This window comes from Carettochelys insculpta, chromosome 8, assembly GCF_033958435.1.
Source record: "Carettochelys insculpta isolate YL-2023 chromosome 8, ASM3395843v1, whole genome shotgun sequence".
NCBI classification, from domain to species: domain Eukaryota; kingdom Metazoa; phylum Chordata; order Testudines; family Carettochelyidae; genus Carettochelys; species Carettochelys insculpta.
This window is the reverse complement of record NC_134144.1, coordinates 58,851,475-58,866,312: the sequence shown is the minus strand read 5'-3', so window position 1 is coordinate 58,866,312 and position 14,838 is coordinate 58,851,475. Positions and strand designations below refer to the sequence as shown.

The following is a 14,838-nucleotide window of genomic DNA, read 5'->3' as shown; positions in this document are numbered from 1 at the left end:
TTATTAGTCCACATCCTGCAAAATACATGATTACTATCACAGGCACAGTCTGGTTCAAATCACTGTTACACATGTTTTGGGAGACAACTCCCTCTGTAAATACAAATGAATTAAAAGGCATACCTTTAACAGGTAGCGGTAGCATGTGTACACCTACTGACTTTTACTCCTTCCGTGTGGCAGTCAAACATTTGCCCACTGTCATGCAGTCTAGATGAGTTATAACTCAGAAATCATGGCTGTAGCAGACCAGTTTCCCATTCAGGTCCTTCTACCAAACACTAGGGGGCGACTCTCCCATCTGGTCTTAGTTGTCAGGGCAGCATGGAGACTGCCTCAGTCAACAAAGTGGAGAGATTGGGGAAGCAAGAGACCAGAACATGCAGCCTCATGCTCATACTGTCAGGCAGGCCATGTGAAAAGCAGCTGCAGCAACCTTTGTCAATCTTGGTAGAAGAGGTTGTGTGTATATATATCTGTGAATAGAGAAAATGGGATACAATGCAGGTGCAGAATATTGGGAATGAGAACAGGATGATGGTGAAGGAAAATAGGACCAGACAGGTGACAAAGGAATGCAGAGGAGGAAGAGGATTGAGGGAGGAGACTGGAACATAAGAAGAGGCCAGGAACCCTGGAAAGTACAGGCAGAAAGAATCAAGGGCAAGATCAAGGAGAAAATGGTGAGAAAATAAAGCGGAGAGGAGGGGCTGTCAGTTAAAGAAGAAAGGGTGACAGTATGAGGGCAAGGAGGGGCTTCTGGCTATTCCAAGGTATTGGGAGAGCTAACACCAACTCAATGTATGAACCTGAGCAGTCATGTCATATCTCTGCACCTCATCTGTAAAAGGGACGGTGTAATCTTTACATCACAGGAAAGTGAAAGTACATTAAAAATTCTGTGATGGAAGGTGACTTGCGCTGATTTGGGAGTTGTAAGTATACAAATCCATTTCAGGAGAAGGTTCACCTAATGAAAATCTGGGGAGCCTCTGAATAATGGGAAAAATGGTAGCAATAGAGATGCTCTGACTCTCCAGCCTTAGTTGATTACACCAGCCAAGGATTTGGCCCCCTTTTATTCCTGTGGACCAAACTACTCACTTACGCATCCCCAAGCCAGTATGTGTCATGGAGAAGGCCTGAGGCAAGGTAAGGTGAGAAGCTTGCAGAATCTGGTCCCTGAACAGATTTAGCTTTTGTGCAGTCTGTGCTGGGGAGATGAATGCACAGTTGGCTCCTAGTTGCATGCTTATTGGATTCTATATGATAGATCTGGCAATTGGAATTCATGGACCATTGCTAGTTGGATTAGATTATTGTACCTGACTTCCTAACAGCCTGATGCTTTGCAGATGTTTCTTTCTTGGGCTTGATGGCTATGCATGCTCCTGGACAGTACTTACATTACCAGTCTGAAAGCAGTGTTTGGTCCTGTTGGTAACTAGTCAGTAGTCTTTTGTGATGATGGGTAGTTGTGAAGACACACAACCTGACCATGCTGGGATTTTGATCCTTCTCTTTGCCTAAGTAGATACAAGAACTGGTAACCCTGTTGGGTCCAGTACATTAGATAAGGCAAAGCAATGAGATATTTGATTGGACCAGCTTCTATTGGTGGTGAAAGAAACACACTTTCAAGTTATGCTTGTGTAGCTTGGAAGTTTGTCTCTCTCAAACTTGGAAGTTTGTCTTGAAGTTAGCCCCAGAGGTGAAAATATGGTATGCCTGGGTGCGCAGCTCCCACAAGAGCTGGCTGAGCTGTGGCAGGGACCCGGATTGCGCTAGGACAATACCTGTAAGAAATTGTAAGGTACTTTACCCCTGGTCGGCCCTATAGGAAATCGCAACTCACTCCACTTGTCTTTCTTTAGAGCTGATGATATCAGAGAGGCTTGCATGAAAACTAGCTCCCTTGGTCGTGTAGGCTGTCCGTGAAGGGCCTCGCTGTGTAGTTTGCAGAGGCTCTTTTGTCCTCTATGCTACCTCACGGGCAGCAAGCACTTTGCAGACGCTCCCTCGTGGCGCACGCTCCCGGCCGCGCGTGCACTTTGCAGACGCTCCCTCGCGGCGCACGCTCCCGGCCGCGCGTACACTTTGCAGACGCTCCCTCGTGGTGCACGCTCCCTGCCGGATGTGCGCTTTGCAGACGCTCCCTGCTCGACCAGTCTCCCTGACCTCGCCGCCGCGCTCGCTGTTCCCAGGTGTTCGGCCCCAGCGGCTCGTGGTGCGGCTCTCTGCTGGCCCCTGCGGGGATGGGCGATGGGCTCGGCCCGGCGTGCAAGGAGGTGAGCGGCGCGCGGGCAGCTGGGGGCAGTCCCGGGGCGGAGGGCGCGGGGCGCGGGGACGAGCGCGCGCGCACACACACACACACACACACACACAGGGCGGAGAGGAGACAACACACGCAGTCCCGCAGGAGGGGGGTGCACAATACATGCACGGAATATCGGGGCGGGGTGGGGGAAGCGCACACTCACACACACAGCGGGGCTGAGGGGTGGAGGAGATACAGCACAGAGCATCGGGGCCGGGGAGCGACACAACACACACTGTCCCGGGATGGGGTACACAACACGTATATGGCAGTGGTGTGAATACACATAGCACCGGTGCTGCGGTGCGGGGGCTGACATGCCCAGACGCAGGAGGTGGACACACCCAAAGCCCTGGTGCTGGAAGGGGGTGGACACACATGCACACAGAGCCCTGGTGTTTGGCATGGAGGGAGGAGTATATGCACACACACAGCCGTGTTGCTGGGGGTGGGGTGTTCACACGCACACAGAGCCCCTAAACTGGGTTGGAGGAGGTTAGACGCCCTCACACACAATTACATACAGCCCCAGTGCTGGGTCAGGGTTGGACACCCACAAGCACCCACTACCCATTCGTGGTGGTGGACACACATGCATGCACACAAAGTCCTGGTGCTGGGGACGAAGTGGAGGGGGACGGTTGGACACCCACAAGCACCCAGAGCTCCAGTGTGGGGTGTGGTGGACTCACATGGATGCAGAGCGCCAGTGCTGGGTCTGGTTGAACACCCACACCCCCAAGCCCACAGAGCCCCGGTATGGGGGTTGGTGGACACATGCACACACAGCCTCCGCGTGGTGGTGGACATACATGCACACAGAACCCCAGTGAGACCGGATGAGACAGAGAGTTGCGTTATGAGACTAAAAGTGAGTACACAGATGCACACAGAGACAGACCCCAGGCAAGGGGAGAGACATGCACAGAGCTTACGTGCCTGGGTGGGGGAGACAAATGGACACACACAAAGCCTGTGTGCTGGGAGGATGGGAGACATACAGACACATGCACTGAGAACACCTGTTCCAGGATAAGGACAAACATACCCAGCCTTTTTTGCTGGGGAGGAAAGGTGGAGACATGGGGACACCCACCGCTGCTGTAGCTGGGAAGACATGAACGCGCACACACGTGCAGAGCCCCATGTGGAGGGTGGCAGGGGAGACGTGGACACGTGCAGAGTCCTGTATATGTGTGTTGGGGCAAACTTGGGGATGGACAGATGGACACACCCACAGCATCTGAGTGTATTTATCACATAAGTACTCAAACACAACTCACGTACAGGAGAGTGGGAGAACTGACCACAAACACACACTCCACCGCTTTGCCTAGAATGGTGTAATGTGGTTGGCAGCAGGCAGACACACACAACTTCTGTGCTTGCCATGGAGGGCGCCAATGGGCAGACACGCAGCTACTGGGTCTAGCCGTGGATTGGGCAGTGAACAGATGCAAAGGCCCTGCTTATGTTCTCAGATAGCGGATGGGGGATTGTGAGGACACACACACAGTTCCTGCATGGGGCAGCGACATGCACACAGGGCCCTGGGAGGAAGGAAGATATACACCGCTTCTGTCCTTGTGGGGGAATTGGGAGGCATACACGCAGCCCCTGCCTGTATGCTGGGGGACACATGCAGCACCTGCACTGGGGTGAGGTGTCAGGGAATGTGCACGGTATCTTAGGTTGCAGACATGGGTGGTGCAGTTGCTGCACACTGTCTTGCCTCTGTGTGTCACACAGTTAGTCCCTGTTTATATGCATAGAAAGGCAAATGCTTCTTTGCTCTTTTTTTGTGGGGAGAGGTGGGGACTGCAGCCTGTCTCCTCAAGCCTTGCATATGTGCCAGGAGGGACAGCAACTGTGTCTGCTAGTTATTGTCTGTGCTGTTCAGACCCTTCCTCTGTGCTGGGGGTGGCATACCTCTCTTGGGTTAGTGCCTGCATGTTGTCATCCTGATAATCCAGGGGCCTCTCCAGAGGTGCTTCTTGCCGTCCCTTCTGCTCCCACAGATGTGTACCTGCTGGCTTCTAAGCCTTTCTTGGCAGTATTTTTAAGGTGCTTTTGTAGCTGAAAATGCTGTCAAGTTGTCGTCTTCTTCAGGCTGTCTTTATCACAATAACCCTGTATAACACCCCATAATTGGCCAATGCCCCTGAGTGACAGGTGACCCTGACTGTAGTGTGCTACTGAGGCCATGTGTAGAGCTGAGCAAAGTATATAAATGCTTCATGCCAAGTCTGTTGGGGACAGATTATTTACTGGAGCTGCATGGAATGTCATAGAATGAACACTCCAAACCTGGTAGAGTTTACTGGGGCTTTGTTACACGCCCAAGGTGTGATTTTGAACCGTGCTGTAAGTGTGGATAGTAGTTTCTGGAAGATGTGAAAAGACAGGTCCTTTCCACAAGGAGCTTAACAGTACAATTCTGTAAAGTATGAAAGGTGGAGGGAAGACAAGTATTTCAGTAGCAAAAGACGAGCTGTGCTCATGGTATAGAGACAAGGTTTGGTACAAGACTTGCTGTGATGTATATGTCTTTTAATTGAATGGATAGTTAAACTGTGGTTTGGGGTGAGGTTTGGTTTATGTCTTGCAGTTTTTTCATCCTCCAAACTGGAGGAGAATGTCAGTCTCAGGATGTGAAATGGTTAAAAGGTTTAGTCAGACTGCTGTGATCCATGCCAGCAAAATTTTGTTTTCCTGTAGTCTGTTTTAGTGGTTTTTGGTGGGGTTGGGTTTTTGGTTTTTGTTTTGTTTTCTCCTGTGGATGCAATTAATGTTGTTACAGATTAGAAAATAGTACCCCTTTTTTTCCTTGCTCTGTATTCCTTGTGGTCCCAAATCCTTCTCTCAATAAAAATTCTGTCAGCGTTAATAAGTCGATTCAAAGCACTATGTTGCAAGTATTTAATACAATCCTTTTAGTGACTGTATTTTTCCTTTGAAGGCTGATGGGAGCAATTATGGTCAATGAACTTCAAAGTATAAATCTTCTCAGTAGCCTTGACAACTCAATCATTGTAGTTTGTGTCAGGAATCCCTTTAGATAAGGATTTATTCTTGAGTCTGAAGTTATTCAAGCGTCTATTACGTCCAAAAAGCTATGCAGAAAGAACTTCCCAGTTGCTAAGTCTGCTACTCAGAAGTTAAGACATGAAAGTTAAAACTGCCAGTGCAGCCTGAATTTGGCTCACTTGTGCAAGTATATTATGATAGTCTTCATTACACGATCATATGTTAATTCCTCCCTCCCTCTTCTCTCCCCCTACCCCCCCTCACCCAACACTACTTTTTTTCACAGAGATTCTTGTTCAAAGCGCAGTTCCAATTCACTTCAATGGAAGTTGCTCGGTGCCCAGTATTCCTTTAAATCAGGCTCAGTTGTCTCACATTGGGCACCTAGGAAATGAGGAGTATGTTGTCAGCTGCCAAATGTGAACATTGTGATGTGAGTTGTCCAGAATCACACAGGAGTTCCAGTTTGGTGGGTAGCATTTGACTTCTTTGACCCGAAAAACTGACGTGTTTCTTGCTGCAGTCACCTGCATTGTTAATTACATACCATCCAGTTACTGTAGAAAATGATGTGTGGTCATACTGGCAGCAAACTCTTTGACTATTTAACTCTTGATACATGCTTTGCAGTCCCAGCCTCCCACTGGGTGAAATGGTGGTGTCCTGTATTCAAATGATCGTGTGGTCATGTCTTAACGCTTCTAAAAGGGGCTCAGTTAAGGTTACACAACTATTAAATCTGGCACTTGGCAGTTTTTAGTGCTTTGCTGTCTACCCATGACATTTTTTTAAAAACAGTCCTTTCTGTGTAACATTTAGTATAGTATGCATATGCATACACATTTAATATAATACATATTGCTGTAATAAAGCTTTTACATGAGTTTATTGATAAAATTACCTTTCTCCTGTCCAGTTACAAACATGCATTGAGGCATTATTTATGTTGTTGCACAGAGAAATAAAATATCAACCCCCACCCCCCCAAAAAAAAAAACACCCAACGCTTGGAAGTTTGCAGAAGCTGCTGCAATATGATTTTTTTTAAAAAAGGAAAGATGATGAAAAACATGAGAAAAACACTAAAATTTTCTGAAAAAGGTTGCATGTGACAAAGTGGGTCTTTGTCCACGAAAGCTTATGCTCCAAAACATCTTTTACTCTATAAGGTGCCACAGGATTTCTCGTGGTTTTTGCAGATACAAACTAACATGGCTTTCCCTCTGATACTCTGAAAAAGGAGCAGTTTGGGGTTATTTTGGATGAGGTATGAGCTAGGGTATCTAATATGTATTACAATACTGACCACTTCAGAAAAAGCTCTGTCACTTGAATATTTCTGGTGTAATGGATAGTTGCAACTATGTGCTTCATGTTTTTAAATGCAGAAATAAGGAGATGCACCAGGTTAGTGATTGAGTCACCTCAGTGAAATGGGCTTGGACATGTGGCTTGCATGTAATATATTAATTTTTCAGCCTTTACACACTTGGATCTGGGATTCTAGTAATGTGCTGGCTTGAAAGTTTGGGAGCGCTGATGTTACCTATCCACAGAAAAAGTATACCATAGGCAGTTGCAGTTCCGTATTCTTGTCCAAAAATGTGCCTATTAGGGATTTTTTTCTGTTGGTGAGAAGATTTTTCATCTTCTGTATACATTCAATTTGTGGTCTCTGCTGACTCTAGTAAGAGCAGTGGTTTGAGATACAGGGGCACCTGTTTCCTAGCAAATCAACCGAGACTAACTCATTTCACAGCAAGCACTGTTGTTTTTTTATCACTTGCATAATAGATTCTCAGGTTCAGAAAGTCAGGGAACATTATTGTGAAAATAGGGTAGGTAAGGACTAGATGGTTCCTGGTATTTTTAATTGTAAATTGAAGTATTTACCATTGATATGAACCCAGTCAAGGGCGACAGTGAAATGTTATTACTTGGTGTTGTGTCTTGTACATTCGGTGGTATTCTGGTTCTTAGGCTATGTTGACACTGAAAATTTTTCTTGATGTTACTTATTTCAGTGTTCTAATGTCTAAATAAGTAATGTTGGAAAATTACATTGACACAGCCATATTATTGTGACACAGTCTGTTCTCATTTACAGCAACATCATTGCAAAAAGGAGTATTCAGATGAGCTGATAACAGCTGTGCTTTGTTTCCACCTGTTCTTTTTCCCACCTTGAAAGGGGGCAGGTTCCACAAAAGTTGTGGTTCCCAGAGCCAGAGTAATTATTTTGAGGGAAAAGCTCTCTTATCTCAAATTATCCTGCTTAGCTGTGTGAGCGCTTTTTTTAAATGTTTTTTTTCTCCCTGCCCCCCATCCAGTATAGACAAGCCTTAATGAACAGCTTATTTATCACAAAAACACAGATGTCAAGTATCGGAGGGGTAGCCGTGTTAGTCTGGATCTATAACAGCAACGAAGGGTCCTGTGGCACCTTATAGACTAACAGAAAAGTTTTGAGCATGAGCTTTTGTGAGCACAGATTCACTTCATCAGATGCTGGTCTTGGAAATCTGTAGGGCCAGGTATAAATAAGCCAGAGCAAGGGTGGGGATAGCAAGATTGTTTAACCTTGTTTAACCTTTGTTAACCCTTGTTAACCCTTCGTTGCTGTTAAAAACACAGATAGCACCATTTATTGGCATTCACAGCAGAAAGGCCAGAGATTGAATGGGCTATGGGAACTGTCTTGCGTTTTACTTGGAGCTTCCATAGTATGCAGGCAAACTTGCATTGTCACTTCCTGTGCTATACTTTTCTGGAATAAATGAAGCAATTAGTTTTCATGGCTTCCTCCTTCAGGTTTAAATTCCTGTATGTGTGAGTGCAGACAACCCTTCTACATGATAGAGTAGGGTTAAATAAGTTACCACACTCCTTCATCTGTAGAAGATAAATCCTCTTAGCTTCCTGAGGGGGAGCCGGTTTTCTGTTGATTGAAAGAATACTGAAAGTAAAGATAGTGCTTTAATGCATAATGTTGAGTTCAATCAGAATGACTGGGATTCCAAAACTTTTTTGTCTGAAATTGAAGAGGGAACTGGCAGCATTGAGGACAGATTATCTAAAATCCTTAGTCTGCATTATAAAGTAGAAACTTCAGAAGGATATTTTAGGAGCCTAATATCAAAGGGGCAGCAGTGTTGGTCTGTATGTGCAAAAATGAGAAGTCCTATGGTACCTTATAGACTAACAGATATTTTTGAGCATAAGTTTCCCTGGGCAAAGACCCACTTCATCACATGCAATGTAGTGGACATTCCAGAGGTAGGTTTTAAGAGACTAAGGAAGTTGTGAAAAACAAGCAGTTCTGTAGCACCTTAAAGATTAACAGTTTTGTTTATTAGGTAATGAGCTTTCATGGGTAAGACCTACCCATGGAAGATCATTACCTAGTAAATAAAATTATTAGTCTTTAAGGTTCTACAGGATGGGTGCCCCTCTATGGAAATCATAACAGCCAAAACAGATATTCACATGACCTGCATTTGTGTATGGGTATAAAATGAACACAGTTGTTGCTTTTGGGGATTATCCTTTTTCACTTGATACCATTGTGTTTCTGTTTGGTGAAAGTGAGGGAGCCTCTTCTGCCCTTCTTAAAATCTTGAAAGTGTTTCTCTTTAAATGCCTCAGATTTCCTTCTAGATTATTGCGGATTTTTTGTTTTTGTCTCCTGACCACAGGTGAGTAGTATGTTCTCCTAAGGACGTTCTGTGCCAAAAAATGAAAAATTCTACAAAATTCTTCAACTTCTGTCAAACAAATGTGGAGGCTCCAACATGTAGTTGGGGTGTACAGACTGCTGGGTGCTCAGAGGTGAGAGATCACTGTGCCGCTACTCTCTGGGACGCAGACTCAGCAGTGAAGCTGCATCCAGCCCTGACATAGCACAAGGACCAGGCCTGCTCTGAAATTACCCCAGGGCTCTGCCCCCGTACCAGGTACACCAGGTGTTAGCAGACAGTCTCGGCAATGCTGGATCCAAGTGTGAAATGTGTGTATTTGTGGGGGGAGAGCCAGGTATGGGTTGAGATAGGTCTGTGTGTGGGGAAGTCTGGCTGAGGGCAGCTCAGTGAGGGATCTGGATACCCAGGGACTTGTTGGAGTGTGTGTATTCTGGGGACCATGGCAGTGAGACTCTATAAGGGGACAGGTGGCTGGGGCTCAACTGGGGTTCTGGAGTGTGGATCCTGGTATAGCTAGCTGGGGCTTGGTGGGTTGAGGTTTCTGGGTCCTCAGTAAATAATGTCAAACTGTGCTTTTTATCACCCCTATTTTAAGAACAGTGCAGGGGTGCACACAGTTATTTGTACCAGTTAGAAAGCTGTTATCCCCTATCTCCAGGCTTTACCCGCCTCAGCCCCCCAAACCTGTCCCCTGTCCCCAGGCTTAACTGCTCTGAGCCCCAGCTTCCCCGCCCCCAACACCCCAGGCTTAATTCCTCTGAGCCCCAACCTCCCCTGCCCCCCCCCCGGCTTACCTCACCTCAGTGCGTGCAGTTCTTCAGTGGCTGCTGCCATCTCCCCCACACTGTTGCTGCTCCCCACCCTCTCCTCCTGTGCAGCTCCAGTGGGGGCAGGCTCAGCTGCTCTCCCCACAGCTCTCCTGCTGGCTTAGACTTCTGCCAACGTGGCGGGTCGCTCCCTGCTGCTGCTGACTGCTGAGTGGCTCCAGCTGCTGCTGCTTAAACAAAAAATTAAAATCTATTGGTTCAACAGCAGGCAACTGAATTTAGATTTTTGTTTAAGCAGCAGCAGCAGCCACCTTCGGAACTACAAGTGGCTCCTTAAAGAGCCATATGCTGCTCCAGAGCTGCAGGTTGCTAATCCCTGTCTTGTTGCTTCCCCATCAGAAGGTGATTTTTCTGCCAGGAAGCAAAGAAATCCTCAAAGGGTGCTGGGGAGCATACATTCTGTGCCTGTGCAATGGTGCACAATTTGATCAGGAGAACGTATGTAAATTTTTTCCATATGTTGCCCTCAAAATTGCAATAAAATAATACTATCATTAGGCACATGTATTGTCTTTCATTTAATAATAATTTACTTAATAGTGTAGTGTATTAAGTACTTCAGAGACTACGGCATAGACCCTGGGCTCATACCAAACAGCTTGCATTACAACTCCGTCTACTCTTGGAGATGGGGATACAGTTCTCAACTAACATAGATAAGTCTCTACTGGAAATACTGTGCCTGAGATATCGTAAGTCTGCATTAGTCCTTTTCACAGCTGCATAACATAAAGAGCTTTTAGTCATTCTGTGGTCAACAAATACACTACAACATTTCTCCTTCTGTCACTTCTATCAGATACATCATCAGTTTATGGCAGGACTTCTCAATGTATGACTTTGCTCTTTGAGCTATTAATTTTCCTTCTCTGTCTCTTAACTCCAGTTTACAGGGTCATTCAAATATCATATGATATTCTGGTCTTTCTCCATATTGGCTATACCTGCCAACTTTGCCATCTGCAAATTTTATTATGCACATTCACTACTTTTTTTGGCTCCAAGTTCAGTAATAAAACTGTTAAACAACACTGGTCATGAGACTGATCCTGGAAGAACTCCTCTAGTCTTTTTCCACCAGCCTGATAGTCCACCTTTATGACCAAATTAATCACCCCTTCAAATAGTTACTTATTTACCTTTCAATTTTTACATTACTTCCCTCTTGTCCAGTGTAGCTAATTTCCCATGTAAAAGTGTATCAAGCACTTTACTGATAGGGTAGATGGCAGATCTACTGCATTTCCGTTATCTAAGAAAATTGGCTATCTGCTCAAAGGAGGAGATCAGGCTGACTTGTCAGAATCTACCTTTTGTAATTTCCATGCTGTATTTTATCTCAATGTCCTTTCGTTTCTGTGCCCCTAACTACTTTCTTTCAAAATTTGTTTCAAGGCCTTGCATACAACTGAGGTCAAACTAACAAGCCTGTGATTTCCTGGACCACTTTCCCCTCTTTCTTAAAAATAGGAATTATTTTAGCAATTCATCAGTCAAAGGGTATAACCCATGAATTTACAGATTCATTAAAAATCCTTGCCCTTGGGATTGCGACTTCATGTGCAGGTTCCTTTAATATTCTTGGATGGAGCGTATCCAGGCCCCCCACTTTAGTCCCATTAAGCTGTTTGACTTTGACTTCCACCTTGGATGTGGTACCTTCTGTCTCCATATCCTTGTTGTCATTAGTTACCTTAACACTATTCTTAAGCTCTTCATTACATTATAGAAGACTGAGGCAAATAATTTGTTTAGGTGTTGGGCCATGCTTAGATAATCCTTAATCTCCACCCCATCCTCAATGTTTAGTGGCCTCCTGCAATGAGTTTAAATTGCAGCAAAGAAGGTTTAGATTGGACATTAGGAAAAATTTTCTGTCAGGGTGCTTGGATACTGGAATAAATTGTCGTAGCTGTCGTGGAATCTCCATTGTAGGAGATATTTAAGAACAAGTTGCATAAATATCTATTGGGGATGCTATGGTGCTTGGTCCTGCAATGAGGGCACGGGATGGGACTTGATGTCCTTCTGAGGTCCCTTCCACTTCTAGTATTCTTTCATTCTATGATTTCTTCTTGTATGGCTATACAACCTTTCTTTGTATATTATGTTCCTACTTACCATCAGAAATCTTTGTCTTTGTGAGGAGAAAGCTAAGTTACAGAAACGGGGCTTCTGTTTAGTTCTGGAGGTGGGTCATTTTTATCTCTTGACAAAATAAGTAGTGCTATCTAGGTCCATCTCTTATAAAGGTTCTGTCCTTCTTTTTCTGTGAGACTCTCCCTTTTGGTCAGTGGTTTTTATTGTTCCAGTAAAATGTAGCTGTTGTGGGAAGTCATGGTCACAGTGGAGTAGATGATCTCTTAGTAGCTAGAGTCAGTCCAGTGGAGGGCTCTGAATATCGGGAATGAGATCCTGAACTGGACTGGGTTCTGTATATTCAAATGGGAAACCTGTGCAGAAAAGTGGTGTGGTATCTTAATGGTGCTGCTAAACAGACTTGTTGCTACATTTTGTACAATGTGGAGCTTTTCCAGGGTGGTTAGCTTCATTCCTATGTATGAGTTGGAATAATAAAGCCTGTAGGTCATCAGTTTAGGGAATCATTGTTTCCATGTCTTTGGTTTCTTTATGCCTTGCAATAGGAAGAGTTGTTGCCTTTGCCTGGAGGAGAACCTCATTTGTCAAAGGTAGATGGTTCTTAAGTTTCATATATTCACAGCCAGTCTAAGGTCTGGCCAAAAACTTGTGTTTCTGAAGAATACCCACGAAAAAATCTAGAAAGTAAAACCACAGTGGAGGCTTGAGGATCTCCTATATACCTACTGTAAACTCTTTCATATTCATCATCCCCGGGACCAGGAAGTTGCCGGATATTCAAATATTCTGGACAGTAGAGAGCTATACCTAGCAATGCATAACACTAAAGAAAAACAAGATTCAATATTAAGAAACAAAAATATATGGAGAGTACTTTATTCACCAACAATAGTAGTAGTGTACACTGTAAACTTTATTTCCTGTATTTGTTTGTATTTATTCTGATATTGCACTTAAGTAAATTTTAGTTACATTTTCCATATGGTTAAAATGCCACTTATGTGAGAATTCTGGATGGTAGAATGCTGATTATGAAAGGGTTTACTGTACATGGTTGCATTGCTACCTGCATACTGGGATGGTACTAAAAGGAAAGAAGAGAGGAGGAGGTAAAAGGGCTAAAAGCAAAAGGCGGACCATCCTGTCATATTCTATTTAGCAAAATTCTCATTAAATGAGAACAGCTTGAGTGAACACTGTGATTCATTTGATTTACTACAACTTCCTTTTACATGTTAACCCCCCTATAATGTCTGCTGTCTTATACTATGAGACTGTGGATCCTTTGGCACGCAAAGCTCTGAACATATTCTCAGATCTCTTCTTCTTTGCCACGTAATCTTTTAGAGGCTGCTTTTTTCACCACTAAAATGGCCATATGCCAATTTTAATTTTTAATTTTTTGTTATTTGATAAATGTTGGTCTAATCTTCTAACCGTACTATCCTTTTACATTTCCAACTTCCTGTACAAAATCCATTGCCATTGCAGCCTGTGACAAAACTTCCTTTGACTTCAGCAGCATCAAGTCTTTTGTTATGGAAAAAGAGTGAACTTTATTTCACTACCTTCCTTCCCTCCCCTAGAAGGGGAACCCCAGATACCTTTATTGGGAGAAAAGCTTTTTTAATTTTATGAACTACCTAGTTGCTTTGTGCATCTTCATAACTTCGTTTACCACTTTTCATTTGTCGATGTCTATAAATATCTACGTGTATAATTGTTCTCATTCGACTTTACTGGTATATCATTATAATGGAGATGTACCATAACTTCTGCTTGTTCCTTCTGCTAAGGAATCAAATTCAGCAGCTATTTTGGTTGTTTATTACTGCCTCTTTAGTTATCTGTAAGAATAAAGCTTGCTGTGTATTTAGCCCTGAGAAATGAGCACAGGGAACTCTTATGCTCCACTTAGGTGGCGGACTCTTCATACTTATATATGATTGTTCACTTCTGTACTAATTGTTGACTCCTACTTTTCTGCATTTAAGTCTAATGTTCCTTTCACTTCAGTCATTTTCTAAACTATTTCTCTTTTTTCATATTTTTGTCTCTTGACATGACATTTACTAAGACGTTTAAATGGCCCAGTTAAGATGAAAATGAGTGAATATACAGTGAGACCCGCACAAGAGATGATCTCTGTAGACCACCTCCTGTGTTTTCATCCTGAAATGTCATTAAATACACTTGACAATTCTGTTTGTGGACAATCTGTTAATTAACCAGCTTTTGTCTCTGTCCTGTGTTGCTTAAGATAAATTCTTTTGTGACTGAGGAAGTTCTGTGGTTTAATTTTTCAGGAAATTCTCTCTACTCCTTTGCTTCCACATAGGCCTCTTACTATTTGTAAGTATTTGAGCCCCAGCTGTGCAACCCTCTCGTGCAGTCCCTCTAACTTCAAGGGCACTACAGGTTGAACCTCTCCAGTTCGGCACCCTCAGGACCCGACTGGTGCCAAACCAGAGAGTGTGCTAAACCATGGCAGGGCAGTATTGTCTAGCAGCATTAACAATACTTCCAGTGTCTTCTGGACTCTTAAGAGACATTTAGTGGTAAATTACAGCTAAATAAAAGCACAAACTGCTCCACAAGATAGGTTGTCCGCCACGGTTACTCAAGATGATCCAGTCTTTCCACGAAGACATGAGAGGAACCGTCCAATACGATGGCACATTATCGGATGCTTTCAGCATCAGGAGCAGCGTCAAACAAGGATGCGTCCTTCCTCCGACATTGTTCGGGATCTTCTTCGCACTCCTGCTTAAACACGCCTTTGGATCTTCAACAGAGGGCATCTTTTTGCACACAAGATCTGATGGGAAACTGTTTAATCTTGCAAGGTTGAAAGCTAAATCTAAGGTGC

At 44.2% G+C, this 14,838-nt stretch overlaps 1 protein-coding gene across 1 annotated transcript in view; it reads left to right on the top strand.

Annotated features, from left to right (window-relative positions):
* The first annotated feature begins 2,200 nt into the window (after positions 1-2,200).
* MGAT5 (alpha-1,6-mannosylglycoprotein 6-beta-N-acetylglucosaminyltransferase) overlaps positions 2,201-14,838 on the top strand; it is a 231,160-nt gene continuing 218,522 nt past the window's right edge. Inside the window, exon 1 of the mRNA XM_075001551.1 lies at positions 2,201-2,288. The gene's annotated coding sequence lies outside the window, so the exon portion shown is untranslated. The remainder of the gene's footprint in view (positions 2,289-14,838) is intronic.